We start from the raw sequence: 24,140 nt of genomic DNA on the forward strand, positions 1-24,140 counted from the left end.
AGATCACAAGTAGGCAGAGAGGCAGGCCGGAGGGGGGGGGGGGCGAGCAGGCTTCCACTGAGCAGAGAGCTCGATGTGGGGCTCGATCCCAGGACCCTGAGATCATGACCCGAGCCGAAGGTAATGGTTTAACCCACTGAGCCACCCAGGTGCCCCATTTGTTTCCTTCTTTTTAAAAACGATGTTATTTATTTATTTGAGAGAGAGAAAGAAAGAGAGAGAGAGTGAGCATGAACAGTGGGGAGGGGCAGAGAGAGAAGCAAACTTTTAGCTGAGCAGGGAACCCAATGCAGGACTCTATCCCAAGACCCCAAGATCATGACTGGAGCTGAAGGCAGACCCTTAATCAACTGAGCCACCTAGGAGTCCCCACAAATAACACTTTCCAAGATAGTTTTGCAAGTCATTTGATAATGAGTGGTACATTTATGCAGTAAATATTATCTCAGTTCCCTTTAGTATTCCTGTACTTTCCCATGCAGTGATTACATGCATACCCCTCCAGTTGTCATGGGATTTGCAGAGCTCATCCCTGCGGTAAGGGGATAATTCTGCAGCGCTGTGGTTGGGTTGGACATGTGATTGGCTTTGCAAGTGGAAGTAACAGACATCACTGTTGAGTAGAGAAGAGGCTTTGTCTTTTCTCTTTTTTCCTCTGCCACAGGACAACATGCCTTTGTTAGGAGAACTCTTTCCACATAAGATCCCATTGAAGAAGTCACGGGTGATCTGCAGTAGATTTTACAAGTAATGAGAACAAGAAGTAAATCATTGTTATTTTAGGCCACTGAGATCCAATGGATATAGAGATAAACACAAGAAGTCTCCTGTCCACCTGTGCCTGAAACACACTGAGCACAATGCCAAATAGTCTGGTCTTTTTGGAAATATGGACCATTTTCAAAATTTACTGTTCATGGTAGAACAGAAGTCTACTTAACTAGTTCCTGATATGATTGGAGGGCAACAAAAATATAAATTTCCCTTCTAAACAAAACAAAACAAAAATAAATAGTTGTTATACATAAACTTCATGTCCATCTTCATACCTGAAGGTGAAAAAATAAGGAGGAAGACTGAAGTTGATATTCATTTTGTTACTTAAAAGGTTAAATTTAATTAGTGATGGTAGCCTCCTTGAAAAAGATTGTGGTGATCTCTTCAACAAGAGCAAGAAGAATCACATTTTCCTTCTAGATTGAAACAGTTTCTCCATAACCGAGAACAAGGATCGTAAGAATTCTGGAAGGTGGTAACTTGCTGGTTCCATTAACCTGTGTTTTCACCTTTCTCTTCTCCATGCTGATCAAGGTGGAACCTTCTGATTTTTCCTAAGCAATCTAAAAAAGTAAAACCGGAAAAAAAGAGGGTAGTTTCCAGGGGTAGTCACAAACTGAAAAACAGAAGCAGGCAGGTCTCAAAGTCAGCTACAACCAAGAAAAAAAAAAAAAAAAAATTCTGAGGTCCTGAAAGGGGGTTGTCTTTGTCTGCTTGGGCCACCACACAAAGGCAGAATGGCTGGAACAAGAGAAGACTGTTTTCCACAGTTCCAGAGGCTGGAAGTCCTCGATTAGGGGTATTGGTACGGCTGGTTTTGGTGAGAGCTCTCTTCTTGGCTTGTGGAGAGCTGCCTCTGGCTGTGTCCTCACATGGCTTCTGTTTGTGTGCATCTGGGGAAAGTTTTCCTCTTCCTGTAAGGCAAGATCAGTGGATCCTATCAGATTAGAACTTCACTCTTATGACCTCATCTAACCTTAAACTCCTTCTAAACATCCTATCTCCAATATAGTCATGTTGGGTGTTAGGGCTTCCACATATGAATTTGCAGGGACACAATTCAGTTCATAGCAGGGCTTCTAAAGAAACAGGGAGAAAGACCCAGACAGCCACATGGAGGGAATAAGAACGAGGTATTTTATTATCTTATCATCTTTTTTAACCCTCATGTCTCAATGAGGAAACTATGTTATTACTATTTTATAAATATACACATATAGGATATCTTATAAAGACATAAAGAATCAAGAAATTATGTACATATATCAATTGATATATATATATTATATAACCAATTAACATCACCACATAATAGCAAAAATGTGTATGTATATATAGCAATGTTAGTTGACAATCTCCATAAAAATAGAAAATAAACAAAAATTAAAATTAAATTAAAAATTAAAAAAAATTAAAAGTAGAACCTTATCCATGAGGAATCAGCTTTTCAGGAGGGTCTCTTCAGTCTGGTGGTCCTCAGATGTTTCCAAAGATTCTGCACCATCATTATAAATTTATATTTTCTTGAAAATAAAGGGTTGGGTAACATTTAGTGATAGACAATCTAATTTGGCCATTATGGAACACAGCTTCAATTGTCTTTGGGGAAATGGGTCATATATACCAGAAGGAAGTCTAAGCCCATAGTTTGTCACTGCAGTTGGAAGAAGAAAAGTCCATTCTTGGATGCAAGGAATGAAAAACTTGTGGACTAGATGGGAATTGAATCAAGTTTTAAAGAATGAAGAGAAACTATAAAAGAGGAAGCTGCCTCTAGGAAGGGAAGAAGAGGTTGGTATAGGATAGAGAAGATTACATAAAAACAAAAATGGATCAGCTTTAAGATGATTTTAAATTTCATTGATAATTCTTACTGGAGAAGCAGTTCTGACGCATGACCAAGAGCATGCAATTTCAAATCAGACCAATACAGCTTCATTTTCCTCTGTTCCACTACCAACTCCTCTCCACTCTGTAAACGGTACCTACCTATGCCTCAGCACCTTGCGATAATTGGGGAGCCCAGTTCGCTGAGTTATTGGAAGATTATCCCATACTTTAAATCACCTAGATAGCATCTGGTCCACTTAAAATAAGTGCTCAATATATATGAGTTATTATTACTCTAACTCATCACCAAGTATGGCCATTGCATCTATTTTTAGCTAATGGAAGTCATTGGTAGTTCTTTAGCTAATATTAAATGATACTCTTCAACAGTAAATTCAGATAAAATTCAGAAACCACAGTGAAGCTTTTTTTCACCCAGATGATTATTTGTTGCTGTACATTTCTTCCTCTTATGTATATACATATTACAAGAGCTATATGTAATAATTATCCTAATTTGGGTTGTTGACGTTTGATATACACAGAGCACCTGGTGATGGTCAGGTACTTGCTTCCAACCATAATCTTCCCCACTAACATTTCTTTCTAAGAATGGGGAGAGGTGTCCTAATTACCAGTCAGAAAGCATACCCGGACACATCTCCTCTTGTGCGGTTTGTCTTCGGTACCCCCCACGCCTTGGATCCATTGGATGCCCTACATCTCTGCTGACACGTGTTCATTTCTGTCTTATATCAGGAGATGCATCGTGAAAAACTTCCCCTCTGGGGAAGCTTCAAAAGTCATGTTTCCTTTATTGCAAAGCTCTTTTCTCTAGCTATATTTTTCACAAGTATAACCTGTCTTTAATCACGGCATGACCTTGACAAGATTTAGAATCACAGAACCTTATCATTTGCTTGGACCTGAGGGGATATCCAGTTGAACCCAATACAGGAAATTTCTCTCCCACATTCCTGACGAATGGCCGTGCAGCCTTTGCATGTATTTCTGCAATGACAGGGTCCTCAATAACTCATGAGGCAGCAAGTCCCACTGTTGGCTGGCACTGAGAACACCCTATATTTAGCCAACACATGCCTCCCTCCAACTCTAACCCAGGTAGTAATTCAAGGCTGCAGGACTGAAAGGCATGCTAAAGGGTGAGGAACTCTGTTCACTTTCTCCAGATAGACTGTAAATGAAATGGGGTTTTCCTTACCTAATATTCTCCTGTACTTAACCATGGGTAGTTCTGGTTAATCATGATCACTCTTGAAAGTGGCTCAGACTGAACATTCTGGATATTCCCAGAGGTGCAAAAGGCTGCAATACTACTTCCCAGGAATGATACGCCATCCATCAAACACTATTCCCTCAGGCTCCATTGGTTTTATTATTAATCACTTATTTCATTTATTTTCCAGTTGTTTTACGGAGTTGTCTCACATTAAGTCAGGGGCTAACTAAAGTAACTTAGAATAGATCTACAGTGTCCTCATTTATAAAAGTGGAACGATAGGTCTGGACCCATAACAAAGGACACTATTCAAATCTTAAAGGATCTTGTATGTTCCTTAATCCATCAAGATATCATTTAAAATCATGTTACACATGTTACACATGTGTGTGTGAATTAATAAGTGAAGCCTTATATTTTTTTTTTAATGAAAGTAAATGCCGGAAATCACACTAATTGATGGTAAGTAGTTAATCTTCATCGTTGTTAGTGCTTTATAAATATTGGCCCATTTATTCTATATAAATATCTCACCAGGAGGGCTTCCTGGGTGGTTCAGTCTGTTAAATGGCTGACTCTCAATTTTGGTTCGGGGCATGATCTCATGGGTCATGAGACTGAGCCCCACTTTAGGCTCCACATTCAGCTTGACCTCTGCTTGAGATTCTCTCTCTCTTCCTCTCTCTCTGTGCCTCCCCCACTCGTGCTCTCCTTTACTCTCTCTCTCTCAAATAAATAAATAAAATCTTAAAAAAAAAAAAAAATCCTGACAGGAAGGAATCATTCTTATCTCTGCTGAATTCAGGGATGAAGAAAACTGATACATAGAAAGAAAAGTATCAGAGGTGATGTTTAAAAGCAGAACTTTGGTTTCTAAAGATCCCATATTCCTCAAGGACAGGTTGGCTATTCTGTGAGCTACAGTAAGCGCAGGTAACACAGGTGTGGTATGTGTGTCACGTGCTCTTTCGTATTTGGTCAGCTGGGTGTTTGAGGACAAGAAGAATGGAATGGTTGTGACTTCTAGCAGATGCATATAAAACACAAGACAAATTGTGTGTTTTTCATAAAGCTTCCACATTGTCTCTCCCGTAGCAAAGACGGTTACCCAGAGTACTTGCATTCTCAGTAAGTAAGAGTCCCAAATACATGTCTTTTTTTCTTGCATGCTCCTGGGAACCAAAAATCTCTGAAGTTCATTGAAAGATATTTAAAAACAAAAACTTCACACAAGATTTTGGATATGAGAGGCACAATGACAGCCCTCAGCAAATGCTTGGAAAAGAAGTTTTATTAGAAATTCTTTGGCCTTAGATAGAAGATTTGAAATCAATGACAGATGGTGATGTTCTCACGTTTAAGGCTTTCTTCTGATTTAAAGTAATAATACAAGATTATCTTTTCTTCTCCAAAGCTTGTAATCATGGATCATTTTAGGATAAGTCAGAAATTTCTTGTCACTGCAATTCTTAAGAGCAAGGACTTACTACTGCAGGCTTTAGGGTGGGAAAATCTTAATGTAGTTGACTTAATGTCACTGCTGTGTACCTTCCATCATCACTGAAGGGACGGTGGGGTTGGTAATGGTTTGTGATACCTTTGCTGAATATTATCACCCTGTATAATGCACATGTAGCAAACCTGAAAGCAAAGAAGAAAAACAGTCCAACTTGGGATGCAAAATCAGTTTATATTCTAGTTTCTGTTTTGCTCATGTCCAATAAGCAACATTTTAATTTTTTTTAATTTGTATTTATTTCTAGAGAAAGAGTGCATGTATGTGAGCAAGGGGAGGAAGAGAGGGGGAGGGAGAGAGAGAGATAATCAGAAGCAGACTCAGCACTCAGTGCCAAGCCCAAAGCAGGACTGGATCCCACAACCTCACGAAACTTGCTGAAACCAAGAGTCAGACATATAACCGACTGAGCCACCCAGGCACCGCCCCCCTCAATAAGCAGCATTTTAGATAATCATGATTTTTATTAGTATAGAGGAAGTAGGCTCCTCTTGAATGGGTGTTAAACTTGAACAGAGCACAGTCACACTTGCTAAATGCATCTAAGGTAAATAGAAAGCTTTTGCTGCTGACTGATACTGTGGCTTCAGAACTATCAACTGTACTTCTCATTGATCTTTGATCAGTACACTCTGGTCTTTGCAGGCTACTCTGCTCACATCACAGCATGTAAACATGAAGACAGAATTGCTAGCATTCTTCTCTATTAAGGAAGAATTCCAGAAAAGGCAAAGACAGAAGGTGCATGATAACCTCTACACCTTGGCTCCATATTGCAATGTAAACTCTTCTAAAAACAGTAGCCTCATCTTCAGGAAAGTAAATAAATAAAAAAGACAAGTCCAAGGTGAATCTGTGCTACACTGCTTGTTATATGTTTTGGAATATACAAAGGTAAAATGACATAATGATCTTCACAGCTAGTGTTCACATCTACCGTGCAGACCTATTTAATGTCAGTACTAGACACTTTGGACAAAGGGGAGGCTTCTGGGAAAGAAGATCTGGCACCCAGATCTCCCCTCAAGAACCAAAGACTTATTTCCTTACCTTCTGGATACAGCCTTCTTCAGATTCACAACTCCAGGTTCACAGTTCTGTTCCCTGACAGCCTGTCTTCAATGTCACAACAACATGGGAGATAAAGACCCACATGTTCTACCACAACACAAGACAACTTCCCTTGATACCTTGACTCTAGAGCTCCCCAAGGTGTGCTTCAGGTCATTTGGAGGGATGCTCCACGACTGAACTTCTCCCTCTGTGGATACTTCCCATCTCTTCCAAGGTGCTGACCCCAATCTCAGTCACTAATAAACATACTGCATGCTAATTTCAATCTCAGAGTTTGCTGTCGGGGGACCTCAATCTTGACAGTTGATGCCAGGAATTGTGTCATCAAAAAGAGAATGGAATTTTCGAGCTGCCCTGGGTGCTGTTCAGCTGGCAGTGGAGACTCCACGGAGGCAGGTGGAGCACAGAGTCCCTGGCACACGATCACTGTGTAATCGCTAAAATTTTCACTAGTTATGAACGGCAGTGCTAAACCATGGGCAAGGGCTGTGGTTGCTGGTACAATCTGGTGTTTGAGAAACTGGGGGTAAATAGCAACTGTAAAGATAATGAGTTGGAGTGGCTGTTGCTAAGCTTGAGAGAGATCAGTTGGCAATTTCACACTAAATGAGGAAGCTGGAGGACCTCACTGACTGCATTGGAAACTCAGTCCAGAACTAGGGCTTCCTGGTAAAATAGCAGTTCTGTCACACGGAGTACAGAACCCAAGATGGGAAAGGAGGGATTCTAGGACAAAGAAAGAAGACAAAGAAAGGACATTTAATTTCATGTATCATCAGATGCCTTTGAACCCTCTGATCTTGCAAAAGTGACCTGTTCCTCTAGATTAAGGGAATACTTCCTAGTAAGGTCAGGAACTGCCCATTGCTTGATGGGCAGTCTTGCAAGAAAACAAGCACATAGCATAAGTCCTGCTTTCGTGTTTTCTCCTGGCATTTAGGTAAAAAAAAAAAAAAACTGGTAATATTCTGGGCTTGCTAAGGGAGGAGCTGAAGGACCTAGTTTGCAAGGACTGGCAGGATCTGGGACAATACTGTAGGGCGGGGGAATAATTTTCCCTCTACCATTCTAGGTTGTTGACAGAGATTCCCCATAATAAAAAGATAAGTTCACAGGAAAAAAAAATAATTACATATGTACATACAGGATCCCATAAGTATATGAGACTTGAAAAAGTGTACAGAACAGGAAACTTTAAACCTTTTAGATAAGAAAGTAATAAAGTTGTGAATAATGGTGCAAAATGGCTACATTGGGCCCTTTCCAGGGTAGAAGGACAATCATTCATTTTGTAACAGAAAGTGTCATGTATTCTAAGGGATGGGTTTCCTACCCATAGGACCTTATCATCCAATACCACTATCCTAGCAATTAAAGAGGCTTGATCCACTGGCTCAGGATTCTACATGATATCATGAAATGTAAAGGATATAAGCTCATGACCACAGTACTACTGTTTTTATAAAATAACCACCACTGTCACCCTGATAAAATGATGGAATGATCTATTTAAACGCACAGTGGATGCTCCAGCTTGGGGGCAATACTTTATGAGAATGGGACATCAATATTCAGAACACAATGTGTCCTTTAAGTCAATGACTATTATATGCTGCTCTTTCATCACCAGATAGTAAGAGATCAAAGTAGGGAACTTTCTACTTACCATCACTTCCAGTGTTCTGTTTGGGAATTTGTACTTTCTGTATCCATAGCTCTGGGCTCTGCATGCTTGTAGTTCTTTGCTAACTAAGGGTTAACACATCCAGAAGGAGCACAGTGAGAGTCCCCTTGCACCATAAACTACAGCTGCAGTCTGGGCACCGCACGCTCTTCATGCCAGGAGGCCAGTGAGCAGAAAGTGTCACCTGGATCGAGGAAGGTATAATCAGACTTGATCATCAGGATGAGATAGTCTGCTCTGGGGGCAGGTAAGAGTATATCTAGCATTTAGGTGGGTTAATTTGGCCTCTCCTGGCACTTCTTTATTAGATTTTGCAGTAGACATGGTGGCCAGGGGCTCAGATATCTAGAGGATGAAAGGCACGTTCACAACACCAGATGAACCAGCAAGACAAGCAAAGGTGCTGGCTGAAGGTGCAGGAAATCTGGACTGGTAAGAAAAGAGGAAGATCATCGTCTTCTGTTGAAGTTTTGACACCAGTCCCAGAAGCAGAGCCTGTAGCTCCCCCAGCTGCAGGGAGTGCTAGTGAAAGTAGTCTTCAGCTGTTGGCCCTCTTGGAAAATTGACTCTGGTGAAGAAAACGAGCTCACTCAAGGCCCGTCCTCCTTCCAGAGGCAGCCACAACTCATAGACGGGTCCACCCAAGGACAATAAGTCTCCACACTCCTAGCCCAGATGTGGGGGCTCTGGAATGCCAGCCCCAGCTCCAGGTCTCTCTGTGGAATCAACAGAAGATTTCACTGGGACTGAATAGCTCTTCCACTTGTCACTCTGTCCAGTCTTGCTTCCTTCTCTTCTCCTCTGTGCATATTCGTCCCAAGAACGCTTCCTTAAAAAGTACCCTTCCATCTAGTTTCCACAGTGGAGTCTGCTTCCCAGGGAACCCAACCTGTGGCCTGGTTTCCTTATGGAAATGGCTTCCTTCATCCCATCTCCTATCTCCTGCCAGGATCGTGGAGGAGCTATTCCATTGCAGTGATTATAATTTTTGGTTCTACACATTGCCCTTTGACCTTTTCCTTATAGTTTCTATAACTCTGATGAGACTCCCTATACTTTATTATTGTTCTTTCAAACATTTAAAATAACTTCTTTGTGTTTATAAAGTTTAGCTTCCGGGAACTTAGAGTTTTCTTTATATTATTAAATATTTTCTTTTTTTTCTTTTTACCATAAATTACATTTTCCTTTTTCTTTGTAATTCTGGTGATTTAAAAAAATGGACATATTGAGTAATACAATCAATTTAGAAAGTCCAGATCCCGTTATCTTTTCTTAAAAAATCCTGATTCTTGTCCCATCTGTCACGTCAACTACATCTGATCACTTTAAGTTTGAATAAACCTGATTTTGTGCTTAGTTAATGAAGATCTGAAGAAAATCCTAAGTGTTTTCCAAGCTCTTCTGGCTAGAAGGGGCTCAATCTCCAAATTCTCTCTTCTATGAGAACTTCCCAAAACTCGATTTTAGGTTTGGTTAGGGTGGGTCTAGTATAGATTTCACTCTAGGGCATGGTCCACCCTGCATTTCTGATGTCTCAAGGTTTCCATGAGTGTTAGTGATGCGCTAAGGAAATCTCCCATGATCTCAACATTATCCTTAGTCTCATGTCTGCTTCACTCATGATAGCACTTGCTATCTGAGTACCTTGCAGATAGGGTGGCTTGCACTGGATATGTGCATATGAGCATGACTTTTGTAAAGGACGGATTTCTGAATCTCTATATAGCTCTCTTCTCTAATACATCCCAGATTGCTGCTGCTTCAGCTGCGGTAGACTCTGATCTCTGCTGTTTTAGTTTATTAGGATCTCTGCTCTGCTCAGCAAAGTCAGTAACCTTTATATTACCTTCTGGTGGTCATAGGATTCTTCAAATGAGTTCTCCCCTCAGGGGCTGAAGTTCTGCAATGACCTTCAGCCAGTGCTTAAAAACACTTCTGTCATATATTTTGTCCAATTACATAGCTGTTTACTGTAAGAGAGGAAGTCTTGTATTCCTTCATGGGAGGAAACAGAAGTCTGAGAGAATGTATCTCTGTACTTAAAAATGTAATTTGTATAATTCAGTCATATATTTGCATCAAAGTATGACTTCTTTCCTTCCAAAAAATAAGATTAACAAAAAAATCACAGTTACTTATTTAATAGTAAATTGAAACTTTCTTATCTAGGTACTTATTGGTGTTTCAGATATGACATTTTATGAGCGATGCAAAGAGATTGGGAGTGACATGTTGCAACGTGTGTGTGTGTGTGCTTCAACACCACCAAGCAACTAACTTAACTCCACACTGTTTACCTGGTGAGAGAGGTTAAAGGTTTACAAGAGGACCTCCACCCCCAACTTTAGATGCTAGTCCATGTTTTTACCTGTGCTTCTGATCAACTAGTTATAGTTTGGAGGTTCCCATAAAGCCCTCCTCAGGTGCTATTAATTTGCTAGAGCAGCTAATGACTTCAGACTAGTATTTGCTATTATTGGTTAGTTTATTTTAAAGGGTATAAAGGATACAAGTGAATAGACAGATGAAGCCTTACAGAGGGCAAGATCTGGAAGGGTCCTGAGCACAGGGGCTTCTGTCACCATGGAACTCAGGGAAGCCACTCTCTTAGTCTATGGGTGTGTTCACCAAACTAGAGCTCACAAAACCTTGTTTAAGATGTGTTGTTGTTGGTTTTTTTTTAGATTTTATTTGCTTTCTTGAGAGAGAGAGAGAGAACATGAGCAGGGAAATGAGCAGAGGGAGAGGGAGAAGCAGACTCCCCGATGAGCAAGGATCCCAGTGTGGGGCTAGATCCCAAGACCCTGTGATCATGACCTGAGCTGAAGGCAGATGCTTAACCCACTGAGCCGCTCAGGCGCCCCTTGTTTGAGAGTTTTAATAAACCTTAGTCTATAGCCTCTCCTCCTCTTCCCAGAGGTTGGCGGGTATAGCTGAAAGTTCCCATCTTTTAATTCATTTGGTCTTCTCAGGGGCCATCCCCATCTTGAGGCTATCTAGGGGTCCCACCAAAGTCACCTCATTAGCATAAACTCAGAAGTGCTCAAAGGGACTGTGTATTAATGACAGAAGACTGTCACTCAGGAAATGCTAAGGGTTTTAGGAGCTCTATGCCAGGAACTAGGAACAAAAACTAAATAAATTTCCTTTTATACCACACACTTATAAACAAACAAAAAAAAAGGTAGATGTGTGTCTTTGGACTAACATTCTAACACCCCTAGATTATTAATACTTCATTCTTCTCATCCTAAATGTAAATGTTTCATGTCACAGATTTCTTCTTCCTAAACCAAGGCATATCACAACTTTTATTTTTCCCCTCTCCTTTATAGGACTTTTTAAAAAGTTTAATACGAATTCTATGGTAGCTCTTGTCACAGAAATTGCTGTTGTTGTTTGAATATTGTGTAGCCACTCTTACATGGCAGTCTGTTTTTTTCTGTCTTCTTATGAAATAAAGATTCTATACTAACTGACTATAGAAGACTGATGCTGCAGAGTCAGGTACTGAGGGCTGCCCGGAGGTTTTGCAGAAGGTCATTACCAGATGAGAATATGTCATCCTCCATGTTTCTGCCTCTGAACCAAAGAAAGGAATTATGAGACTCTGAAAATCATGTTGGAAGATGAGCAGTGGCACCAGATGTACAAATAAATCCATGCCAACTGAAACGTATGCAAGTATTTGCCAAGTTTTCCCTAAGATTCTTTTTTTATAAACCAGGCATAAAAAACATTCAGAACATGGAAAAGGTTCATATATATCAGAATAGCCCAGAATCAGTGAGAATGGAAGCTGAGACCTGAATGACAGAGAAAAATACAGTGAAGTAGAAAGCTGAAGACGCTCTCCTTCTTCCTTCTTTGTAACTGACATTCAACTTGGGCCCAGACCTTTCATGTCCTCGAACATGATTTTCTTTTTTTTTTTTTCCTCTCTCGAAAAAGATATTTCCTTACTTTCTGAAGCTAATGCCTTCTGCTTTCTTAGGATATCTTCCACCAACTCTCCCTCCTTCTCTTCCATTTTACTCTTTTAAAAAATGAATTTATTTTAGAGAGACAGAGAACACGGGTGCATGTGAGTGCATGGGGGGAAAGGCAGAGGGAGAGAGAGAATCCCAAGCTGACTCCCACTGAGCACAGAGCCCAGCCCAGGGCTAGATTCCATGACCCTGAGATCATGACCTGAGTCAAAACCTTTAGGCAGAAGCTCAACTGACTGAGCCACCCGGGTGCCCTTCTTCTACTCCATTCTTATGCAGAGCATAGAATATTCAGAGGGAGAGGGATACGGACATGATGATGTCAGCAATAATGCTATTTCTCTATATTGGCTCCCCAAAAGTAATGACTATGTCTCTCTTCTCCAGTAACTCTAAGACCTAAAAATAGGCCAGTATTCCACAGAAAAGCTTAAAATGGTACCAATAAACACTAATGGGAACTTGAAGGAGAGAGAAATTAATTCTGCCAGAAATGAAGGGAAAAGGGGCCTTTTCATAAGGCATGATGAGTAGACTGTCATTTGAGTTGGATTCTGAAGGATGTGGTCTCAGCAATAACTCACTTGAAAGGATTATCATCTCTGATGGAATTCACTCACTCTTTCAAAAAGTGAAATATAGTATTTAATATCTATTTAAATCGCCTAAGACACTAAAAAAAAATAAATTTGACCAAAAATAAATATTTGCCTATATCCACAGAACTGTCTTAGAGGGTGAGGTAGAACACTAGTAAAATGAACACACATAAATAATGACTCACAATTGGAAAAACCACGCAGATGAATAGAGGGTGCCTTGAGATTAGATGACAGGGGAACTGATCCAGCCTGAAATTCCAGAGAATTTTTTTTTTTTAAAGGTGAGATTGCTTTGAGATGTGATTGATGAGGAGGCATTACATTAGTGAAAGGAAGAGCGATGCAAATATCACAAACACAGAGAGAGGAGAGAAATTCCTATAGACTGGGCATCAAGGAGACCGAATCATGCTGGACACGAAAGCAATACACTTCAGGAAAATATCAGAGAATTTCAACAAAACCAAAAATGCGCAATCAAATTTGCATTATTTAAACGTCTCTCTAAATGCACTGTGGAGAAGGAATGACTTCTTTTAAGTAGCTTTGGAGCAGCATGGTGAAATATTATTTGTACTAAGCCAAGAGCAATGAAAGTGGGGGGAGAGATTAGTAAGATATTTCGAGAGTGAATAAAAGTAGCATACCTTCAATCAGCTTGAAATGAGATAGTGCAATTGAAAGCTATTCCTGACTGTCTCTGTGTTTTCACTGTCTTCATACACGATGGATATTAGTGTTATTTATTGACATAGAACTTTTGGAGGAGACATGGACTGTGTGGATGCTGAAATATTGTGACTTTGTCTCCTCACCTATTACATTTGGGGTGACGGTGAGAACTACAAGAGTACATGTCCAAGAACACCAGCTTCATCTTCTCTGATGATCTTGCTGACAGACAATGATGAACAGAAGGTCATTGCCGTGGGGATGTGTTATATGAATAAAATAACCTAGGGAACAAATATAGGAAGAATGTAATTATGGCATTCCATTATTAAGAGGCTGGATAAAGGAGAAGAAACCTGTAAAACAGACTTAGAAACAACAAGTAAAGAAATAAATGAAAAATAGGTGGACCGTGTCATGAATTCAAGTCATAAGAGTATTTCAAAAAAGATGACCTCGGTTGATATGTACAAAAGCCTACAACATAGAAAGCCTAGGTCACCTTTGTAAATTGAATAACTAGTCAATGTTCTTGGAGTGTTGTTGGATCTCACGTACAAGATCTTGATGATTCTGGAAAGATAATAACAATAACTGCACCTGTATTATCTATCAGCAAAGTATTTGAGTATTAGTTAATTTATCACATGTTATGAATTCACCCCTCACAACAATCATGACTTGGGAGGTTAATTGTTCCCTTATGCTAATTAAAAACAAAAGCTCAGAACCCAGTATTTACTCATTACATAGTTTGACCAGAGTTTCACAATTGGCAAGAAAGATCTGTCTAAGTGGGAAAAAAATGAGAATATTTCCTTCTTCCTCTTTACCCAAAAATTGTTTGTTTGGGAATTGGGACTTGTTCTTAATACCCATTAGAATAGGATGATTCCAAATGGGCAAGAAGCTGTGAATAAGCTTTTTGAAGAGAAAAGTAGACCACAATCTGCTTTATGTGTACATGGAAAATTAGATATTTTCAAAGGATTGCTTGAAAGCAAGAAAAATGCTTAAGAATATGTTCCTTTGGACCCTATATGTTGCTTTAAAAAAAAAAAAAAAAGAAGAAGAAGAAGAAGAAGATTTTATTTATTTGCCAGAGAGAGAGCATGAGAGGGACCACAGGAGAGAGAGCGAGTGCTAAGCAGGGGGAGCGGCAGGCAGAGGGAGAAGCAGCCAACCCCGACCCCCCCCCACACCCCCAGCCCAAGGAAGGAGCCCAATAAAGGACTCAGATCCCAGGACCCAGGCAGACACTTAACCAGCTGAACCATCCAGGCATCCCTGTATGTTGAATTTTGAAACAAAAGGTAGTATTTCATTTTTGCCAAATGTATACATTGTACATAGCATTCCGCATCTGGAGGAACTCTTATCATCCGTTCCAAGCAACAATTAAGGAATATGGGCATAATGCCTGGGGGAAGCCATCTACAAGAATTCATCTATTTATTTGTCGGAGAGAAAGAGAGCACAAGTAGGGAGGGTACTGCAGGCAGAGAGAGAAGCAGACTCCCAGCTGAGCAGGGAGCCCAATGCAGGGCTCGATCCCAGGGCCCTGGGATCATGACCAGAGCTGAAGGGAGGGTCACCCAGATGTCCCCATAAAAGATGTATAAATTTAAGAAAATTATGTAACTTTTTGGAGCCTCTAACTTCTGATCTGGAAGTGGAGATGGTCACATCTTGCAGATGTTTTTCAGGGACTCAAATTTATATATGCAAGATGCTCAACACAGAGTGGGTCACATGACAGGCACTCAATAAATGAGAGTTGCCGTTGCTTATTGTTAACACTATTTTTATCCTACTATTGTCCTGTGAGATCAATGTGGAGGAATCCCTCCACACATGCACAAATGCTACAGGGTATAGTGAGTTCTTTATAGCAATTTGTGTTTTAAGAAAAGGAATTCCTTTTTCAACTAGGTAATGGAGTACAGATTTTCTCTGTGACTTAAAAAAGACGTTTTTTAAAAAGGGTCAGAAATATTTTTTAAACTGCTATTCTTCTGCTAAAAATAGTCAGAAATCTACTCTGCTAGTATATCCTAAAATATATTCCATTATCTGAACATTAAGCTCCTTTGTATCTGCCTTATTATTCTAAAAAGAAAGTAAATAAGTAACAGTTCTTTAGATAAACATTTGCTAGTAAAGTTATGGGTATAAATTAAATATATGTGTGTATAGTGTACATGCATTTCATATGTGTATGTATATATATGCACATACATATATAAGCACATATATGTATCTAGTTAGGTAACTATATATGTTACGTATATAGAAATCAACAGGAAATACTGAAGAAAATCTGGAAAGGGTTAATATTTTTAATATTTGATCTATTATTAAAGAATATATACAACTCTCTAAAGAAAAAATTAAATATTGAACCAATTTTAAAATACGAATCTGTTTAAATATGTCTACAGTAGTATTCACCGTAGATACTATATGCATGAGATATCTCATACCTGTTAGAATGGCTACAGTCAAAAAGACAAGAAACAACATGTGTTGGCAAGGACACCGAGGAACAGAAACCCCTCGTGCACCATAGGGGGGAACGCAAACTGGAGCAGCCACTGTGGAAACCAGTAAGGAGGGTCCAAAAGAGTTAAAAATAGAACCATATGATCCAGCCCTCCCACTTCTGGGTATACATCCGGAGAAAGCTAAACAATTCAAAAAGATAACATGCACATTCGTGTTCATTGCAGTGTTATTTACAGTAGTCAAAATAAGGAAACAATCTAAGTGTTTATTGACAAATGAATGGGTAAAGAAATTGTAGTGTGTGTGTGTGTGTGTGTGTGTGTGTGTGTGTGTGTTATCCAGCCATAACAAATGGAATCAATATGGCAACATGGATGAACACTGAAAGCGTCGTGCCAAGCAAAATAACTCAGAGAAAGACAAATACTCTATGATCTTTTATATATAAAATTAAAAAAAAAAAAAAGAAAAAGAAAATCTCTTGAATACAAAGAGAAGGAGAGGAGATGCTCCAGGAGATGGAGAGTGAGTGAATGGGTGAAAAGAGTCCAAAGGTACAAATTTCTAGTTATAAAATAACTAAGTCATTGAGATGTGACATAACAGCCCAGTGATCACTGTAAATAAAATTGTGTGGCACACTTGAAAGTTGCTAAGAGTGAGTAGATCCTAAAAGTCCTCACAGCAGGAAACTATCTGCAGTTGCAGATTGTGTGGTAATAGATATTAACTAGACTTATTGTGATGATCAGTTCACACCACATGCATACACCAAGTCATGAGTTGTACCCCTGAAACTAATATTATATGTAAATTACACCTCAATAAAAAATAATAATAAACTAAGGTTAAGAGTCGCCTCTCATATTGTGCACAGGTGCAGGAAGGAGGGTACATGGAAGGTGGGGTAAGGAGAGAGATTTAAAATGAAATTAAATAATGAAAGAAAACTAAATGTCTACAATAAGACTTAATATAGACACTGTATCAGTTTCTATAGTCAGTGGAACAAACTATCAGAAAGTGGATGGCTTAAACAACCAAACAGAACAAATGATGCTCTCCCAGTTTTTGAGGTCAGGAGACCGAAGTCCAAGTGTTGATGGAGCCCAGTCCCTGTCGGGGCTGGAGGAGAGAGTCATTCTTGCCTCTTCTGCTCTTTGGGCTGCTGGTGGCCGTTTGCATTCCCTGGCTTGTGACTGCCTCTCTCCCCGCTCCCTCTTCATGCGGCTTTCTTTTCATGGGTCTCCTCTGCATGTCTTGTAAAGACACTTGTCACTGGGTTTAGATCACACTTGGATAATCCAGGATGATCTTCCCTTCTCAAGATCCTGAAATTAATTACATCTACAAAGAGCCTTATTCCAAATAAGGTAACAGTCACAGGATTCAGGGATTGGGATATGAGTTTATTGGCTTGGGGGCCAATATTCAACCCATTCCAGATGCCCATGTACGTTACTGGGGTAAAATAATCTCTGGCAAAATAAGTTTTTAAATCATCCTATGCTTTCTTACCCTTCATAGGATTCGTACTGTGAAGAAATGGGTCATTCTGAAGTAAATAAAATGGTTTAACTTTTTTATAAAAAAACATAATATTTACCAAATTTACTTGTCCACAAAAATATTTTTAAAACAAAATACACAGTAGTATTTTTGGAGGCACTACTATTCCCTGGAATACATTTTCAACACTGCTGTCAACATTCATAAGTACAAATAGGCAATACACATACCTTAAAAAAAAAAATGTATGAGTTTGTACCAAAGTATTTCTGGGAGCCTTTTTTAAAATAAATTCATCAGTAAGAAGATTTATGAATGTAGATAGATAAAATATTTCAGATATTCAAAGTCCCTAATGACTATTGAAAATTGTTAAGAACTGACGTTGTTCTCAATCAATCCTTAATTGACACTGAATTCTAGGGGGCAATTTATTGCCTTGGCAAAAGTTGTCAGAAGAAGCACTCTTAATGGAGATTGCACAAAACACAGTATGTGCTTCCTTTTTTCCTCCTAATTTTTATTTTGACATTATTCATCCTTTGAATAGAGGCTAGATTTTAATCAAGGACCATTTCAGCGCAGGCTACCACAACACATCCATTGAGGTGAGAAGTTGCAGTGTTTTCCTGAGGACGATCGTTGGTCAGTAAAGAGGAGCTTGGATGTTTCACGGCACCAGCCAGATACCAGCCAGATAGTTCTTTCCCCACCAATGCTTTTGATCATCACCTCGCCTTCCTCCTGTATCCACAGTATATCTTGTTCTCTACAATGTACTTTCTATGATGATCCTAATAATTTTTTCAAGGGCAGAGGTAATGGAGATCTGCCCTTACCCACCTCTACCCATAGGATTTTTTCCTCTTTTCTGTGTGTGATTTGGGTTCTGCCATGTGCAGCAAGCTAAGGTCATTGAAGATAAGCAGCGACTGGAAACCAGGGGTAACAGAACATTTGCATTAAGGGTGAGACTTCAAGTAACACTTGTCTGTGTATTCCGTGCAATGCAGGAGAGCTGGTATTTGTGAAATTCTGTGTGTGCCACCTGCCATGGGTTGTTGAGGTACGGAAGTGAGTGGTTTCTAGCTCCTGGGGATGGCAGTGACTCATGTCTGGTCTAAGGGACAATGAGGGTGATCGCCAAGGGTCTGACATCTCACTTGCCCCACGTCCCCGCCAAAGGTGGGACTGCTCAGCAGGCCCAAATATTCAGTAGCTTAATAAAAAACAATTGACCATTTGGTTCCTCTGTGTAAGCTCCTCATAGTTCACAACCCAAAGAGCAAACTTCTCTGGGCCTAAGGCCAAAATAGAAGTTACTGTTCTTTTTCAGACTTTAAAATTCAAGTCACACATCAACAGGTGTGCTTGCAAAGAGAGGCAGAGCAGTGAGTGCAGCCAAAATACCAGGGAGCCAGCCACACGGAGGAGAAACAGAAAAATGGTAGCTCAGACACGTTCTCCTATCTTGGGCACAAATCTCCCACCCCCAATGGTAGGCAGAAGAGAAAGCTTATCAAAGATGGCCTAGGCTGGGGTGGGGACTGTACATGAAAAGTTAAACAAGTGGGTGCCTGTTATGGAGACACAAAGCTCTGAACCCTTAAATAAAATACTGATCAGCTGTTCAGTCTCTAGAGGGGAAAAAAAAAAAAAAAAAAAGGATTCCTTCCAAAACTTCTCAAGTAATGAGAACAAGCCTAAAATCTCATGCTCTTCTTCCTTTACCAAATAGAAAAGTGTGAAATAATCCTATCATTCTATCCCAGCAGCCTGTTCTGAGGATCCTTTTCTGAGATTGTATGGCATTCAATCACAAAACCACCCAGAACTAAGCATTATTATGAATATGCTGATATTCTATCCTAGTCTTTTTTAAATATTGTATTTATTTATTTATTGGAGAGATAGAGAGTGAGTGTGAGTGAGAGAGCAGGAGCGGAGGGGAGGCGCAGAGGGGGAAGGATAAGCAGATTCTCCAATGAGTGGGGAGCCCAGTGCAGGGCTGCATCCTGGGACCCTGAGATCATGACCTGAGCTGAAGGCAGGCACTTAGCTGACTGAGCCACCCAGGAGTCCCCATTTTTTTTTTATCTTATCTTATCTTATCTTTTTCTTTTCCTTTTTCTTATCTTTCCTTTCCTTTCTTTCCTTTATCTCCTCTCCTCTCCTCTCCCCTTCCCTTCCCTTCTCTCTTTCTCTCTCTCTCTTTTTTTTTTTCTGTTCTATTGGTAAAACAGGGAATCTGATTCCCGTTGTCACTACATGCTAATTCTCTGAATTCGAATTCAGTGTGGTGAATCTGGCATTAGAAGCATGTGTAAGGTATAAAGGTAACACAGAGAAAGATCCGAACACCGTTACCCATAGGGTCTACAAATATTTCCCAGAGATGCTGGTATTTAAATTAGACACTTTAATAAAGTTTGCAGAATTCTCTTTTTTCGGCAAACTTTAAAATGTATAGAGTCTATTTCAACTCGTCTTAACTGAATTAGGTATCCTTTGATAATAACCACAATGGACAAAAGGACAAAATGAAAGGGATAGAAAGGACAATGATCACTGGGTCCTCTAAATCCCCCATGCTCAAAAGCCACCACTTCCCCATGGTCAGCGCTCCTCTGGGTTCAGAAATGAAGCTTCTCCAGGGACAGGGACTAAGAGCTGGCACATACGGCATGTTGTGCGTGGGTGGTCATGTTGCCAATGACAGCTGTCAGCCTGTCCCCCATTCCGGAACATTCAAAAGTGCTTTCCACTCTCCACCCAAAACAGACCAGCCTGGCAATGGACTCTTCTCTTCAGTTCGTAGCTGGAGATGGGGAATAGGGAAGGAGATCATTCACAGGCTTATTTTTCCCTGTCTTTTTTGTAGGAGGGTTATTCAGTGACATCATCTTACCTAGTTAAATAATTTTAATGAAGGGAAACATTTTTCCAAGAGGATGTCAGTTGACAATATAAAGTACTGTTGTAATTGATCATTTTGAACATAATCACTACACCTTAGGAAGACCCTAAAATAATTTATTCCCACAGGAAAATATAATCAAACAGAAAGATTTTTTAAAGTAGCTTATAATCAGCGTTTCATTTTATCCCAACCCTTCTACTTTTATGACATGACAAATAAAACTTTAAGAAGCATTCCTTCAGGGCGCCTGGGTGGCTCAGTGGGTCAAAGCCTCTGCCTTCGGCTCAGGTCATGATCCCAGGGTCCTGGGATCGAGCCCCGCATCAGGCTTTCCGCTCGGCAGGGAGCCTACTTCCCCCTCTCTCTCTGCCTCCCTCTCTGCCCACTTGTGATCTCTCTCTCTCTGTCAAATAAATAAATAAAATCTTAAAGAAAAAAAAAAGAAGTATTCCTTCACCAAACTTTCCTATTGAAAAGAAGAAATTCCAAGTAGAACAAAATCCATGTGCAGAAATGAAGAATTAAATAGCAGCGTGTTTGTGTGTGCATGTGTGTGTTTGTGTTTGCACATGTATGTATGTTCACAGAACAATACTATAGACAGCTAGTATGAAAGATCCTGCAGATAAGATTACAAGAGGTAGGCAGCATTCATTTGATGACACAGCTGGTATCCATGCAAGTGGCCTGGAAACTTAATCTTCAGAATGTTCTTCAAACAGAATACGCCACAAACTAGAGGTCAATGAAATCCGTGTAGCTACATGCAAGCAAGATTTTCTTTAAATAAAATAAATTGTAATGGAACATATTAATTAGTCACAAAAAGATAGCTGGTTTTTGAAACCTTTGTTTCATGATAGATGATGATGATGATGATAGATAGATGATAGATGATAGATAGATAATAGATCCATGTAGATAATCACGTGATTATGTGTGTTCATATTGGATAGTAGCACCAAACATATTTCCTACTGTTCTAATGAACCAGAGTTTGGGAATCACCGTTATAGAAAGCTGAAAAAAAAAAATGTTTACCAGTAGTTTATTACACTCAGCTTCTCATTTACATTCATTAAATTAAAAATCAGTGTGTAGGACAATCACATGCAATTAGATAGCAAAAGAACAATAGCAATCATGTGCCTACTACCCCCAATTTTAAACTGATGAGACAGAAACTAGGTCTGAGATGCAAATGTCTCTCCAAGGTCACACAAGTGACAAGAGAACTGTGATCCAGGCTCAGGGCATGTCCCCAGTTCTCTGGTTGCTGCTACTCAACCAGTTACCACCATCTTCAAATCTTCAAAACCAACTAGGAAGCTGGCAGTAAATATCCACGCAAAAATGTATTTTTTTAAAATAATGGAAAAGATTACATAGATATTTCATACAATGGGTGTTTATTTTAATTCCAGAAATTGCATGTTCCCATGACCACCTTTACCATAACTTACCCATTTTTATGCTACCTCATTGGCTGATGTTCTGGGCACCGCTGTCACTATGAGTCCTGTATCCAGAGGTGCCACTCTTGTGCACAGACCTGAGCTCGTGTGGTTGACAATAACTTAAGTGGTGAAACTGGACTGGAGTGATTGTTGCAAGTGTAATGAATTATCTTTTTTCCTATGGGCAACAACTTGACCCTTAGCAACTAACACAATCCATCACCTGCTGGCAGGAGACCAAGAGCAAAAGGAGAAGTGATTGGAAAGGATATCATCAGCTCAGGAGTTCTGTGCTCAGTAAAATATGGAAGAATGAAAGTAGACTCTCAAAATAAGTCATATTTCTGCAAACCAAGGTGATTTTATAGAATAAAAGAGAAAAGAGATTATAATTGGATCTATTTTATAGCAACTAAAAGTGACCTGTATCTAGGAGAAAAATGTGTTTTTAATAATTTTTTACAGCAAATAATACAATTGTTTTAAGATTCAGAAATATCTCCTTTGACTATAATAATTTTCTTAAAGATAAGACAAATAGTAAAAATGTGTATGTAGCATTTAAAATTTATAAATTTTGATGTAGGAATATTTTATTATTTTTAGTTACTGTGAAAAATATTAAATGTACAAAGTAGCTATTTTTGTATACACTCAAGACAATATTTCCTATTATAAATATATATTTCTGGGGCACCTGGGTGGCTCAGTGGGTTAAAGCCTCTGCCTTCGGCTCAGGTCATGGTCTTAGGGTCCTGGGATCAAGCCCCGCATTGGGCTCTCTGCTCAGCGGGGAGCCTGCTTCCTCCTCTCTCTCTCTCTGCCTGCCTCTCTGACTACTTGTGATCTTTCTGTCAAATAAATAAATAAAAATCTTAAAAAATATATATATATATTTCTATGTGCAGTATGTTTGTGTTACTCAGTATAATTACAAAGAGAAGGGCATGTAGGTGGAGAAAAGTAGACTAAATCAGATGACAGAGAAGCACTTTTATTGTATTAATTTTTTAAAATGTTTCCAAAATTCAGAAAACATCAAAGATTAACAGTAAAAAGGATGACCTCATCACAAAGATATTATCAACTCTTATTCTGTACATTTACTTCAGTTTTTTTTTTTTTTTTTTTGAAGATTCATTGCTTTTGCCACTTGGTGTATGGCTGAAGTACACATTATTACTGAATGTGTTTTTATTTAATATTTACAAGGTGACATCTTGCACTTGTTCTGGAACTTTCTTTTTTGCCTTATCTTATTTATATAACCTAATATATGCAAGGGAGTTTAATCATTTGAGCTGAAGAGAACTCCATCTTAAGAGTATGCAAAGAGTAACTTGGTTTTGTCACTTCCCCTTCACACTGATTTAGTTGTTTTAATTTGTCAGAACAGCAAATAAAGCATGAGTGCTTCTGTACCCAGCTTCAGTGAGGTGAGAGATCCTCCCTGGCAAATGCTCAGGCTGCTACCCGCTATTGGAGCCCGTAGTCCATTATGTTAAGTAGGTACGTCCAGACCCTTGGCTGGCCAAAGGGAGTCCATTCAAGCTAAACTCTCACCATACGTGCACAGGCATTTCTGTTCTCTCACATCCATGCCATGCTTGCTGGTCTTTAATATTTTTTGCCACTATAATAAGGTAAACAAATACTCGCTCATTTAATTCACACTTCAATAATCACTAGTGAGAGCACTACTTTGCAAATTTAATCACATTTTAGTTTTCTATAAATATCTTTTTGAAATGCTTTGCCTAACCTCCTAGTAATTCAGTGCTTATTTTATGGCTTTATAAGGATTTTAAAGATTTATTTATTTATTTATTTGAGAGTGAGAGAGTGAGAGAGAGCATGAGAGGGGAGAAGGTCAGAGGGAGAAACAAGCTTCCCATGGAGCTGGGAGCCCGATGTGGGACTCGATCCTGGGACTCCGGGATCATGACCTGAGCCGAAGACAGTTGCTTAACCAACTGAGCCACCCAGGCGCCCCCTTTATTTTTTTTTTTTAAAGATTTATTTATTTATTTATTTATTTATTTATTTTAAAAGATTTATTTATTTAGTTATTATTATAAGGATATTTAAAACACTCTAGGGGCGCCCAAGTGGCTCAGTTGGCTAAATGTCTATCTTTTGGTCTCACTTCAGGTCATGATCTCAGGGTCCTGAGACGGAGCTTAGCAGAGCTCCACACTCATTGCATAGTGGCCTTGAGAGTCTTTCCCTCTCCCTCCATGCTCCACCCCTGCGTCCCCCTCCCCCTTGCGCTTGCGTGCACGCGCGCTCGCTCTCTCAGATGAAGTAAGTAAATAAATACATAGTATCTTTAAAAAAATATTCTAGATAACAACATCTGTCA

Source organism: Martes martes (genome assembly GCF_963455335.1).
Source record: "Martes martes genome assembly, chromosome: 11".
NCBI classification, from domain to species: Eukaryota; Metazoa; Chordata; class Mammalia; order Carnivora; family Mustelidae; genus Martes; species Martes martes.